Here is a 16,133-nt window from a genome sequence, read left to right as displayed (position 1 = left end):
TTAGTACACGCGCGGGACAAATTTTACCAACCCAGAGTTTGTTTTTCGGAGTTCACCCCCCAACGTATAAATAAATGCATTTCTTTTGTTTTAAATGAGTGTATAAATGACTAATAGCTTTGTGAATTTGTTAAACCTTTTTTCCAGTTTTAATTCGAGATCATCTTACTTTAAGTCATACAAACCTTTCCATACTGGTTACCTAAATTAAGCCATAAAATCGAAATTTATGCAAAAAATTACTAACTTATATAAGATACATATATGATTTCTTATATTAGAAAAATCAGTTTTAATATGCACATATTTTTTAAACATAAGTGTTTATTATGAAGAGTGGTTTGATAAAGCACTAGAGGAATATGGAAAGGCTGCATTCTTACTAGCTTTTTTCCTTAAAACTCAATATAATGCCATACAATTATTCATATCAAAGAATAGATTCTAAATACAAATATTAAAAAACATAAATAACACATAGGTTTTCCGCCGCCCCCCTCCTACGTGATTTTAATTATTCAAATAATCTCGTTTTGAACAATCCTCACATAGTGTGACAACATATTTTTACAAACAATTTCTTAGGGTGAAGGTCTGCTGCATCTTCTCTTCCTGCCAACTTTTTTACTCCAATTTTGAGTTCTTTCGAGGAAGATAGAATTGCAGCCCTTTCTAGGACATGTTCTTTCACAAGCTCTAGTGCTAAATCTTTGAGAAAAGCTCTTAGGTTCATATTCATTTGGTCGTTATTTGATCGATGAATAATAAAAGCATTTATATCTGCAATGTTCATTAGTCCGAAAAATACCGTTAGAGGCCAGCGGCGGCATTTTCTTGAAACAGACTAAGTTCCACATAACTCATCAGCAGCATAAACATCACCTTTTGTAGAGTTTGAAAAAGTTATCATTTCGAGCTTGAGCTGATCTTTATACAATGGATCGATTTGATTATCCTCATGCATGGATGATAGAACAAGAACCGATTTACTCTTTTTTGGAACGTGTGAAGTAAGAGTTAATTCTTTACCTCTAAACCCAAAACGCGAAGAGTACAGAAGCCTGTTTTATTTGGCAGAAATTTTTCTAGAATTTCACGCTTATCTTTTCGAAGTGTCACAAACTATGTCAATTTGTGCTTCTTTAATATTTCATTGGCCAAAGGAATGCTCATGTACCAATTGCGCATAGTTATATTTCTTTCAGTGCCATTTATGGGTGCAATAAGTCTTTGTATAACATCCAATGCCACATTTGATTGTCTGTATAAACCGACAGGCTGCTGACCTGCATAAATTTCTAGGTTGTATGCGTAAAATGTATGAGAATCGCACAAAGCAAAAGTGTTTATTCCATATCTTGGGAGCTTACTTTTTATATATTGTCTGAATTGACACCTTTCTCGAAAGGGTTCTAATTTTTCGTCTATAGTACAATTCAGATAAAGAATATATTTTCCGTATGTTTTTGATAAATGTTTCGAAAACATTTCTAATAAGTGCAAGTTTAGCCGTCATCTTTCGCTCTGCGCGTAAATTTATATCATCAAACGTAATACACCTCAACAGAAAGTGGAATCGGTTGATAGACATTGTTATTTGAAAAACAGTTATTCCGCTTCCGTCAGCTGACCACAAACCTTTGCTTTGAGAAGTACTGCTCTCAGCACTCCAGCGTAAAACAATAGAAAAACAACGCCTTCAATTCAGCTACGTTTGTCTCTTGTGCATCACGTTCTCTAGAGAATTTGTTTCTTATTAATGAAATGTAAATGTTTGTTGATTTCACCAAATCTTCCATTATTTCTTCGTCAAAGATTTGCAATAAACACTCAGTTGGATTTTTCAAATTTCTAAAGCTATTCTTGACGCAGGTAAGTGTGTCACTATATTGTGCGGCCGTGTCCGAACGTTTTTCGAGGGTAATTTTTTACGTCAAATTGTTCCATCTTTTCAAAGTTCATCTGATGTCAAAGAAGATATGCTCCCTAAATCATGTGAATCATCATAATTACTGTTCAGAATCAGTTTCGTGAGCACTTTCAGAAATATTATCGCACTCAGAATCGGAATCTTCAATTTCGCTATCAGTTTCAACACTAGCGAGAAGAACCCGAAGTCGTTACTATTCTTGCTCGTACGCACTCATCTCAATAAATGTCTCTCTAGAAGTGAAACGTTAGTACACGCGCAGGGTAGCTACAATCTCATTGCACATTCCTTCCCCGAAAACACAAAATCCCAAGGACACGGGAAAAATTCCTCTGGACGACTCCTTTTTAAAGACAGGCAAAAAATTCCAGGATATCTAATCTATCTTATCAATAATTGACCGAGACTACTAATTTTCAATAATTGTATCCACACAAAAATTATTGGGTGAAAGTGGGATATGGAATTGGTGAACAACATCTGGTTTGGGACTTCGCACTAGTATTATTTTCGTTCTATTATTAAGATTATTATCCATTAATTTTTTTTTTGTTATTAATTGTTAGCATCTGGAGTGTTTATTAAAGAGCCACAGAATTTTTTAAAAAGTTTACTTTCAGTTCAGTGCATCTATTGTAAGAGCGCCAACACTCGGCTATCTTACATCTATCATTTTTTCATGCATTACCTCTGTCGGCGCGCCGTTAGAAGGCGCAAAACAGAGAAAATCGGAACTATTTTCGCGTCAGAATAACGGAATGTTGTAAGAACGCCGATGTTACAGGGCACAAAACTGACAAGCCTGGAAAGAGAGAGAGAGTCAGAATAGCGTGAATGAATTTCTTCCATACTTTATTAAAATTTACCTTTTATATATAAAGCCTTGGTAGCTTAAAAACACTAAGGATTTATCTACAAAATATTGATGTATCAAAATATCGCAATTTACAGAACTAGAAAAAGCAGTTTTTTGCGCATGCTCTAGACAGCAAATTAATACAAAAACTTTTCTTTAGACAATATTAAATGTGATCTTGCAATATTGTGCATGTATTAAATTGTTTTAAAGATATAAATATCTAAGAAACATTATGGTCTATACCGTTAACATAAAAACTACCAGACACAAATTCAAGATATCAAAAGTCAATAGGCCAAGAAAAACTAAGACAAGTGCGATTTTGGGGAATGTAGAATATGACCATAAAACCTAAATCTTAAACCATTTACTAAAAACTTAACTATCATAAAAATAATTAGCATTAGCGAATAGAAACCGAATAAAATTTACACTCGTAAAATTGAACATCAATAAATTATACACTGTAAGACACCGGATTCTGTGAAACAATATTTGTGCAGCAAAATAAGATTAGATTATTATTATTAGATAATAATAATAATAATATCTTCTGCCTTGGTAATAAACTACATTAATCTTTGTTTATCTACATTAATATTTTGGAGCTGTACATAGTAATTTGTTGTTATTAGAAGCGATTCTTAAGATTTTTCTTCTGACAGCCAAAGAAACATGACATAATTAATATCTATCTGCTCATTTAGATCTCCACATTTATATTAAGCATTCGCTTTGAAGGAAGAATTCACATACTGTCAAAATTTTCCATGTTCTGTTATAGCAGAAAACAAATAGAAGTCTGACTACAGACGAGATTACAAGACGTATGTTAACATATTATACAATTTCCTTCCTGTCTATATGTATATATATATATATTTATCTTCATTAGATCATTTGTCTTGTAACATTTTATTTCTTTCCTAACCAAATTTACGATAACTTTCTCTGAAAAGTAAGATGTGATAACGATATCGTTCGAAAGATGCAGCATTCCTTGAATCAGAGATAAGTTCGAAGTAGATGAATTGTTCACAATGCTCACATACATATTCTGAAAGTCTGCAAACAACCATGTGCTTCACAAAGCAAAAAATGTTGACATAGCATATCGCCAGAATTCACCAAAATATATGAAGCAAGTGAATTGTGAAATAGGAATTTCAAATTTACATGCGACTGCATATTGAATAATTATCATTTGAAAGGTCACATTCCAAGATCTCAATGATCGAATCAGGGCCGAAGACAAAAGTTTAATATAATCCGTACTGATGATTAGAGGTTAATATAATCCGACCCGAAGATTAAAGTTTAATATTAGCCAGACCGAACGTTAAAGTTTAACAAATGGTGCTTGGTGTTGGTGTTGGTGTATTTAATTATGGCAAAGCACACTAGGGCTATCTGCCTAAGGGGAGGGATGCCTTCGTGGAGGACTTTTTAAGAGAAACTGGCTCGTATACACGTTACACATCAAATGGTGCTTGGCAAAATACGTAAAGGACGAGCAGTTGCTAAGAAGGAATGTTCTGAGCTGCGACGATGCATTTAAAAACAAACATTAAGAAATTGATTAAGATACCCCCCAAAAATGAAAAGGACAGGATTCAGATTTTAACATAGCACCAGAGGATCTGTTAAGGGTTTTTATGCTTTCGTTGAGTTCGCAGTTTTATCTACCTGCTCTTGGATTCACCCCTGTTGAAGCATTTGTTTTGTGTACTATATTATTAAACATCACTTTCTTTACACATATGCCACATGAAATTCAACAGAAAAACCACAAAATTTTTAAAAGTAGCATACCTTTAGAATTTCTAAAATGTGTTAAGTGTTGTTTTACATTTTTCAACCCAAAAGAGCTATTATTCTCGAACCTCAGTTTTCCGTCGAATCACTTTTATTATGAGTTTCACCACAGGCACGGCCAGTCGCCTTAAATAGTTACAATAAAGAATTAATTACAATAAAATGCTTTTAATAAATCCAACTAGCGGAATTTTCATCCAGCTGATAATTAATAAAAGAGATAAAGAAATGCATTTATTGCTTTTAAATCGCTTAGTTTGTTAATCAGCAGCAGGCAGATTAAATTTAAAAGAAAAATGAAATATCTTACTTTTCGTCTAATGGCACCAAACTGGCTCGGGGAAATCAAATATAGTTTACACCGAATATCTCTAGAATTCCCGTTAAAGTGTTAAGTGTTGCCATAAAAGTTTTTGCATTCACTAAATTATTTCTCTAAAAACAATACACGGCGATAACGTTTGGTGACAACATCCTTTCACTTGTGTTGCTGTACCATTTTTTATAGTCGCTATATTATTTCTTTAAAAAATATTACCTAAAAATAACATTTGGTTGCAATATTCTCTTAGTTTTGTTCTCTTATTTATATATTTTATTTGCTATATTATTTGCTTAAAAATAATACATAGTGATAACATTTGGTGGAATATTTGAAACCTGATAAGGGGCACAAATACGAAGTTTGAGACTAATAACACCTCTGGTGAGGAAAACTGATGGCTTTTTTTAACTTTGAAAATTAACCTTGTATTAATAAACACTGACTTCATTATCATTCAAAATGTGCATACTATTTTGGGGATATACACTGTATTAGGCGAATATGACTTTTAAAAGAAATTAGAAGAGAAACATTGTCTTATGTTTCAGCCAAGAAGGTCACTGTTAAGTGAGTATTAGAAATTTTAGATCAGGAAGCATGAAAAATTAGTTAATAAGTGTGCTTTTCGGGATTCGAAGACCTATCTTCGAGATGCCAGTTGGATATGTACCACTTGCACGAAGACACCAAGCAAGTGGGAATGCGATAATTCCTTACAATTGTCAAAATTTGGTAAATATTGTATTAACTGCATTGTTTTCAAAATGAACAGAAACAAAAATAATTAATTCGCTGCAGCGAATGAATTCTAGTAACTGGATGGCTATTTTTCCGTCTCTCTTAACTGGAATAAAAAATTACCGAACTAGTATTTCACTTACTGTCAGCAGCGATTAATATTTAAAACTTAACGCTAGAAAAGATAATTGAATTTCTAATACAAACGTTACATACAATTTTTCCGTAATCATTTTCTGCATGTGTACGATTCATTTCTCTTTGGAAACGGAAAAAAAATATTCGGAGGAGAAAGAATAAGCTACGAAGCTGCAAACAGGCAAAGACGGTTTCTGTTCAATCCAAATATTATTAGAATGCAACATTGATTTACAGAAAGTAGCGGTTGAGGCGCATGTTTAATAAAAGCATACCTTACAGTTTCAAATGCATTTGATCTTCTTTCTTTATATCGTTGATAAATGAATGTTTTATAAAAAATTTCGCTTATCTCAAAACAGCCAAGTTAACGATAAGAAGTAAAATCATTGTTTTCTAACTAAAAATATGTGATTAAACCTGAAGTTCATCTTGATATCGCAATTGAATATAGCAATGTTTGTGAACGTAGAAATTAAAATTTTTCTTTGATGCTTAGAGATAGTTAGTTTTGTTTATGAAGTAATTAGACAATGGTCCTCATCCAGTGAATCTAAGCCTTAAAAATATACATTTTTGTAAAATAAAACGTAAAATTCATCTTTTGCCGTTATTCTACAATTTATTACCATTCTGTAGTTTAACTTGTACTAAATCCCAGAAGCATTTACAATAAATATAGTTTCAATTATATTGCTTCTTTGCTTGAAAAATATACAAAGTAAGATGTATTTAGCCAACTCTTAATTTTTAATAGGTGATTAATTTTCCCTTCCCTTCTATTCCTTTCATTTATTTACTTTCACCGGAATGCCTATTATAGTTTTTATTTAAACAGAAAGCGTATTTGTAGTTTTGAAAGAGTTTTATGGCCAAAATAGCTAGGCAAATTAGCTTGGGATGTCCCCCTAATTGATTTGTGTATTTGATGTGTGAATATTAATGTTTATTATCGCGTAGGGTTAGAATCTCATTTCCGGAGCCTAGTTGGTAGGTGAAGTTGGATTTTGGTGTTTATCGCTTTAAATACTTAAGTTTGTGAATCCTGATAAGCAGTAATGACTAGTACTTTAATTTTTAGTAGTACTAGAAGACGTAGTTTTAATAAATCTTCTAGTTAAGTTTTATAGCTTGTCTATGTTATTGAAGTTTATTAAACTTCTGTTTAGGTGAAGAGGGCAACTCGTAAGAGCCAGGGAAAGTTAAACAGGTGTAATTAGATAACATGGAACCCAATTAAATTTAATTTGTAAATATTGCACATATGCTTTGTAAATAAATTTAATTATTGTTGTACTCTAAAAGCGCAAGAAGCGTATGTTAAGTTTCTGTTAAACACTTCAGGTGCTGCAACTTGAAGCCGAAGAAAAAACGAATGTTTCAGTTGCTTTTACGCTTTTATATTATAATTTTATTGATATTGGAGTTTAGTTTAAAAGGCAGAAAAAGAACTTGTTTGGCAGTCTAGGATGACTACCTAGTGTTTAGATTTAGTGTTAATAGGATGTAAAAGTACGACTTTGTATAATAACAGAAAAAGATCTTTTCTTGTATTTCATGAGCCCACTGAACTTATAGTAATTTAGATTTCAGAATGGGATTACTCTCCAGAGTAATTTTTCTTAAATTTTTAGCAGAGAGAATCATAAAGTTATACAACATAAAAATAATCATAGCAGAAATTTAAAAAATACAGAATTCATGAGTTTATTCGATATTCGAGGAAAAATTTAACATTTATAAATAATTCTAGAAATAATCTCCAAACTTCCCCCTGCGATAAATTATTGCCTCAATCAGGGGTCTACGAGCAAGCATTCAAGAGATCATTCTTTCTCTATATCTGAAGCATTTTAATAGATTTTCCGAAGAGATGAGATTTTGAAGCCTTTGGAGAGAATTTTCCCATTGATCGATATGCAAACAATAACTTAGCACTTTACTGATATCTGAAAATCGGAAGCAAGGAGTAGGATAGTCTGTCCTAGCAATTTGTAAAGATTCCCTAAAGCTGACGTATATGTAACTTAGTCTCCAAAAGAACTGTTGAATAGATGTTGTATTATAATTCAGTAAATAAAGTAATCTCAACGCCACTTTATCTCACCTTAGATACACTTCGTCATAAATTTCTTGTTATGTTCCTAGGGAATTGGTGCTTCCTCATTTTTCTCTAGGAAAAGAAGCGTTAAGTAATGTGGGCCGCTACAGCTTTATCTCTAAATGAGCTACTATTCATACGAGTTGCGAGGAGGAAACATTCATTGGGCTAGATAATAACAAACTATTTATGTACCTTTGTATGCATGCTCAGATATCAATGTGTATGTGCGCATATTTCAAAAGCTTCTTTCGAATATTTTTCGCTGTACGTACTTATTTTTTAAGAGACATATATCACTGCAAAACGCAATTTAGACATGGAGAAAGTTTGGGTATATATATATATATATATTACACTCATACGTATATATTGTGGTTACAGAGTATGTTATATGAAGAAACATCCAAATAAATTTACGACAAACATGTTGTATTAAAAAATTAATTGATTTTAAAGAACCCATGCCACCACAACTGCCTGCAGCAATTTTTATTTGCTTAAACAATAACAATTTTCACCATGATTACGTTTCTAATGAACCTCTTTAAAGATCACATATTTTTCTCTGATTTTATGCACTTTGTTTCGTGAAATATTACGTCTTACCAGCTGTGACGTAGAGAACGTCAAATCAGTTAGAAAAGTAAAGCCCTCTGAATCCGTGTTAAACCGCAAACATCAAAACTAGCTTTACATTTAAAAATTCATACATTTATTTTATTCAGTTTTATCTTATTTTATTGATTTAACAGCGACTTCTAAGACAAATTAACATTTTAACATCCAAATTAAAATATAATTTAAAACTGTGCTTGAAGAAAAGAAAAAGAGACGCTATATTTATTCTTAATTAAGAATAAATCGTTTCCATATATAATTACTAGTCAAAGCTTGACATTGATAATTATGATTCAAGTCTATTTCATGCTAATCATTTTGAAGACTTTTTTATTTATGTATTAAATGAAAGCCGGTTTCTTAAAGAAGATTCTGTATAAAAACATTTCCTTAGCGCGCCTATCTCAAGCGGGTAAGGTTGCTGAATACTAGTATTTGATCAGCGCTCAAATTCTTGCATGAATGGATTGCATGAATGGGCGTTTTCATGACGTTCTCCATGCATATAGTGAATTAAAACTAATTCGCCTTAGAATGTCCTTCACGAAGGTATTCCTTCACTTAGAAAAGTGCCTTAATCTAACACATCTAAACCATTTTTCCTAACCATCCACATTCCTCTCGTAGTTTGCTGTGTAGTCCTATACCCCGTTGGACTGATAATAACTTGTATTTTGCAACGTTCGGGAGCTGCATGCATTACCCGTATTACTTTCGAGAACTGCACTGTCGTCACCAAATTTTATTCGAGTTACAATATATCAAATTTACTTTCTCTCTTTGTATGTATTTTTATATTGTTTTTCAAGTACTATGCATTATAATTTCCCCCTTCTTCAGCAATATATCTATGATTTCATTTTTATTCATCTTAGTTGCACACAAAAATACTACAGTAAAAAGTTACCCTTTTTAGTTTGTACAAATTTTAAGTTCACATGAAAAAAAGAAAATTCATGATAGTCTGGCGCCATATTTAAATTTAAAAATGCACGTTATGCTTTAAATCATGCATCTAGTATGTTTCATATCCGGCAATTTACGCTATATTTTAAACAAAAAATATTATAATAGATGTAATTTGAAAACTTCTAAATAATATTAGAATATTAAAACTTGTATCTAGATTGGAATAACTAGTGTTGAGAAATTTCTTCAAACTTATATTTCAAAAATAATACTTGCAGGAAGAGGTTTGACTAGCAAAAATTATCTAAGTAAACTTTACGAAGACAATTACTTAAAATACTAGTTCAGCTTTATTTACCAGTAGCTGAAGGGTGCTTTTGTATTCCTTACAGACGAATAAAGCTCTGACAAGGCTTTTTTTTATATCAATTTACTTTTCTTTCTAATTTCCATTTTTACATATGCATACGGATAAAATTTGAAGCATAATCGAAAGAGAACTAGTTTAAGATTCAAACCACTTTGGAAGGTCGCCAATAAATAGGAATTAATATGACTTAATTTATAAATAGATAAGTCTCAGACCTGAATTAAATCCTAATTTTACTTATAGCTCAATTTAAAAAACTAACAACTCAGTTAGCAAAACGAACTATCTTATTTATCACAGATAAAAGCTATCGTATTACAAACTATTTGAGAAGTGTAACAAAATTCACAAGCTAATCCAATATACATCAATTAGGGATAGTTCTAGACGCTTTGCCATAATCCATTAAACAGCATATTACTTAGCAGATATGACGCTCCTAATCACGTTGCAAGTTAAATCGATCAGCAAGACACAGAAATTATTTAATCAGATACGAATCATGATAGCGACGTTTTCTGCATTGAACTTAGTCGTTTACCAGTCGCAAAATTATTATTGAGAAGTTATTGAGAGGAAAAATAAATTGCAAATTACCTTTAAATTAAAACTGGTGCACTGCGAAATAAATAAATAAATAAAATAAAATTAAAAAAATATAAAAAAAGAGGACAGTTCTATACCTTCCGTTCTACTGGGTCGATTGACGAAATTAAAACTGCGTTTTTTATGTCTCTAAAGCGCCACTTGATATATGTATTAGATTTATGTATAGCCTTCTTCTAACATAGGTATTTTGACACAAAATTGGACATTTTCTTAAATGTCAGGCCAATGTTTTTTTCCATATTTCGATTCTACGACTCAAATTGTGACTAAATATTAAATTTTGTAAAATTTGGTACAAAATTTGCGGAGAAATTCCAAAATTTATCTTGTCGCATTTTTTTAGATTGCGCCAAGAATAATTCACTTGGCGAACTTCTTAATTTATAGTGACCTAGTTTCCATTTCTTTTTTTCATTAAAGATGAGCGGAAAAAAAAGGTCATCATTCATACTTTCAAATAATTTCAACAACGAGCGTAAACCACATTTGGAGTTATTATTGCTTGCAGCAAATATGCCAAATTTCAAAACGCGCCAATATGTAAATTCATGTATATCTTAGAAAATTTTGAATAAAAAACTCTAATGTTTTACAGGTGTGCCTAGATATTCATCTACTTTATCTTAAAGTAGATGAATATCTAGGCACACCTGTAAAACATTAGAGTTTTTTATTCAAAATTTCCTAAGATATACATTATTAATTAAATTTCTAAGATATGCATTATTAATTAAGTTAAAAATTTTATAGGTTGTAATTTAAAATGTTGTTTGGAATAAAATATAAAAATAATGAAAAAATACAAATTTAAAAAATAAATCATGAAAAATGGGCGAATTTGATTTGGAATGAACCTAAAATTCGAAATGTGAACGCAGGAATCAAATAACTTTAGAAACAAAAGAGATATTAACAAATAGTATATCCCTAATTCAAATCATACTGATATGCTAAAATTTTGAAAGCTAATTTTTTAAAAACTACTCTGCGATTTTTACGAAATTTAGCAATTTGGCCTAATTTGATTCATAAAATCGAAATATGGAAAAAACTGGCATGCTATTTCAGAAAAAGTCCGATTTTATGTCAAAGTACATATATTAGAACAATGCTATATATAAATCTAATACATATCCTAAGTCGCGATTTCGAGACATAAAAAAACGCAAGTTGAATGTCGTCAATCGACCCGGTAGAACGGGAGATATAGAACTGACCTACTTTTTTTCCGCAGTGTACATGAAGAAATTACGTTTTAGAGAGCAAAAGCCAGTAACACAATCGTCTTTAATTTTTGGAAATATAAGCTGACTATGCTAAGGGCATGACATTTCTAGTATTACATCATTGGTATTAATTAATGATGGAATACATGAAATTAAAGTTCTTATTTCATTGCCATTTCAGAAAACTTTTCTAATAACAGAAAAGAAAACTGAAATTTTATGTGTGGTAGATTATTTAAAAAATGCATCTAATTGCAAAGCTTTATGAAATAATCTGTTAATATTATTAAAACAGTATTAATTTAATTTAAAATATAATCGAGTCTAGTATTTGAGTTTTATCTGTAATAAAGGTAAACCGAATCATTTTCAAAATATATTATTTCAGATTTTGCTTTATAATGTCTGATGTGGTGAAACTGCAATTTCACAGCCATGAAAGAAGCGTAAAATATTATATATTTCATTTTCAAATTCCATTTTATTTTCTCTATTTTGTGAAAGCTTTCGTGAATGCTAAGTCTCAGATGTTATACCAGTTTCCTCCTGATATTTCTTATATATTTTTCTTTTGTAGAATGTTATATATTGTGAAAACCTTACGTTTTTAGAAAAAGAAAAGTTCTAAACGATATGTATTTATCGTATTATTTCATTAATTTGTATAAGAAATCTTCCATATAAAATTTATATTATAAAAGTAGTACTTTTATTTCATATTTGAAACATAATGTGAAATAAAAGATGACTACAATACAAATATACCGAAAAATTCTTGCTTAGAGTCTCGACATTGCAGGGAATCAGTCATGCATTCAAACGAAGGAGAAAACCTCTTTCACATGAATGTTTCTTTAGATGCGAAATGTACATTTTTTTCCAAATAAACAAATTTCAATTGCACCAGTTAAAATTTATGCTACTAGAACGCTTACAGGTAAAATATTCTTTCCTGAAATAATTTAATTCTGATTTGGGATGCATAGTTTCTGAAACAGAGGCGGAAAAGATTAAAGCAATCAAACAATCAGTAAATTGTTCCTTTTCACATGCAAAGAATGATTTCGCGAACACTAAATTTGGTGATTTCCTTAGCATTCCAAACTCCCTGTAACTGCAAAGATTTGCACTCTAAACATCTTATATTAAGTGTTGTAAGGTTTCCCTTATTTTGCATAACAAATTTATTTTAAGTTTGATACCTTTTCTGAACTTCTCAACTTCCCCTCACATTCTCTTGCCAGAATGTAAAGTGAAGTACGTATTTAAAAACGGGCGAAACTCTGAGTTTATTTATCTGAGCATGTTTTCGCTAGCTAGCGCACGTTACGTTGTTGTTTCGCTGTTAGGCTAGTAAGCCTCTTGGCTATTTTGGGAACTATCATCACGCCTGTTAGATTTTTATGGGTCCACCTGTTAGGCGTAACTTACGTGCTATCCAGCACTACTTGTTTTAGATTTTGATTTAAATTATATTCTATTTTTTAGTTTCACCTCAAGTTTGACGGTGCCTTTGTAACCGCACTAAGAGCGTGCTTTTATGTTAACTATTCTGAATTAATAAAGGGTTATTTTCATCCTTCTTCTGTGCTGGTATTTAATTATTCACGCCTGTGCGAGAATTCGCCAGGTTCATTGTAGTATCTAATTTAGTTTATGTTTAAAACAGAGAACGACCCTACAGTGTTAATCCGTTGCGAATTTCAGAAGATACGCGTAGAATAACATGCCATCGCTATGTGTAAAATAACGGGTAGAACATGTATCACGGTTAAAGATAACGTTGCTGAAAATTGCAGTTTTAAACATTGTGATTTTACAATGGCATGAGATTCTGCATGGTTTATACACTTCTTGAAAGAAAAGAAATGTAATTTAAGAGCAACAATATTGTGAATTCGTGATGCTGTGTTCACGAAAAATTACAATAGATTCGTAACTATGGAGGCGTCTGCGTTCAAGGCGAGTTGCGCAGTATGTAATTAGCAAGTTCGAGACAATTCAGGATGCTATGGCTGCCTCCTATAGCAGTGGTGGCGAACCGTTTCGGGCCTACGTGCCTAAAATTCAACCCAAACCCACAATTTATAGCATAATGCCAACACTCCAATTAAACCTGAAAATTGGGGTTTGGCTTAGCAAAACAACACACACTTGTCTTGAGACTTAACGAGAAAAAAACAAGAAGAGAGTTTTCAACGACACAAAAGACTTTTTATTACAGGAAATAGATTGGTTTTGCGCAATTAATGGAATTTCTGCTTTTGTATACAGACTGATAATTCGTCAAACCTAGGTTCACACCTCGTTAATTTGAACGCAAAACATGCAGCACTGTGTTTTGCTATATTGTCAAATTGCATGTTTTTACATTATATTTGTACATTACGGTTAAGATATTAAATTATAATTATTCACAAGTTAGCTCCAAACGCTTAGATCTATTAACAATGAAAGTATTAAAACTCACAGGCAGTCTGCAATAAATTTGAATTCGTTTAGCAAACATTATTTCTATGGCGATATATAAAAATCTCATATCTAGGCTTAGGACCTATGCCAGTGGCATTATGCGATAAGTAACTAAGTGAAACATTTGAGAACAGACTAAAACACTTATTTAAATTACAAAGTATCATTTTATTGTGATTATTGATTAAGGAAGTAATATTTTAATCGCATGCCGGCTGATGAGGCTCTGCGTGCCGACTGTGGCAAGTGTGCCACAGGTTCGCCATCACTGTCCTATAGGATGTTGCAGCCGTCAAACAGATTCATCAAGCTATCACACAGGATGCCAGGGTAAATGTTCGCTGTGTTTGAAACGATCCCAGTCTACTCAGAGCCACTAAGCTAAACATTCTGCGAAAAGCACTGTACAAATTCCTCGTTCTGTTTCCATAGAATGAAAATGTAGACAGTTCAGCAGTCTTTCGCTCAGAAATTCCTCAGTGAGTATATACAGAGGATGAAGATTTCTTACTTCAGTTTCTATGGAATGACGAGATATATTGCTGAATGAGTGGGCAGTTAATGGAGAAGATTTGTGTTTAATGAGCAGATCCTCCGATTTATTGCAAATACCACTGCACAATGTCAGAGGGACTGTGACAGTTGATTGCCTCGTCGGTGCATGGTTTTTTGGAAAATTCTTATCCGTAAGTTACACACATGCAGTGTCACAGACTCAAGCTCTTTATCGATACTATCCTCGTACTTGATTGCAGATTTGTGAGCAAATAATACTTTGAAAAATGTCATTTATATGCAGACCGTGTGCCACCCCCTGTGGCCGTGAGTATGAAAATATTATTTTAAGATCATTTTATCGACTAAATGATTTTAGTGAATTCATAAATTATGTCCCTTCGATTTCCATTTTCATCACCTTCCTGCTTTCTTGATTTAACCTCGATGGACTTTTGATTCTGGTTAATCTAAAGTCCTGTGTCTATTGGAATTATTTTTGTACATTAAGTAGTTTAAAAGGAAGCTGAAGCTGAAATGTACAACCAGGAAAAAAAAGTTCCAATTAAATATCTGGATACAGGACATTAAAATTTCAAAGTTTGTATCATTAGTAAAACGCTAAGAATGTTTAAAGATCTCAAATTCTAGAGACCCACGTAATTTGCTATGCGCTAAGCAAAGAGTAAAATTGTAATTGATATACTACCGTTACTCGATGATTAGAAAATGTGGAAAATAACGCAGAAAATACAATAATAAAAACGATAATAAATTGCTATTACTATAATCATGAGTGGATTAGATTTTAAAATTTAATTATGGTAATGCACGCGAGGAATATCTACCGAATGAAAGGAATGCCATTTTTGAGAGCTTTCTGCAAAAGCACTCGCACTAGAAAAAGTTTTATTTTAAAAAGTTCACTTTCTAACTGTTCTCCCCCCTTTCCCCAAAAAATAAATAAAACCTTGCTTGTTAATCACTAAAAATATTTACTTTAAGAGAGGACATGATATATTTTCAAACCATTCTAAAGTTTCGGAGAATGGGCACGCGAAGTTATGCTCTGATAAAAACTATGTAGACGATTCTATCAAAACTTCGGCAGTAAAAATAACAAGTAAGAATGAGATAATAATACTACTACTTGAATAATTGGAATTGATATAAATAACGCAAATAATTAGACAGAAAATGAATTAGATTGATTTAAACTTGATACAGAAATTGAACTCTACCATATTAATTTCCATAAAATTAATTTATTGCAATCGCGCTCGTCTTGCAGTGTATTAAGTATGGTTCTTATTTTCCTCTTGACTCCATGTTACGTCATATTTCGCTAATACATCTGCTTTCTCTAATACATTAGCTCGTCTTTGCTTTATCCCGTTAATTATCCATGTGCACAAATTGATAGTTGCATCAAAGTAAGATATTTCATTCATTTTATATAATTATTGTATTAAATGAAAATTACAGCAATATAATGCTTATCATTCATCAGTAATGTGACAATGTG

This window comes from Stegodyphus dumicola, chromosome 4, assembly GCF_044657685.1.
Source record: "Stegodyphus dumicola isolate Sdum_Otavi_A_Nest chromosome 4, ASM4465768v1".
Taxonomy (NCBI): domain Eukaryota; kingdom Metazoa; phylum Arthropoda; class Arachnida; order Araneae; family Eresidae; genus Stegodyphus; species Stegodyphus dumicola.
Note: the sequence above shows the minus strand (reverse complement) of the source record.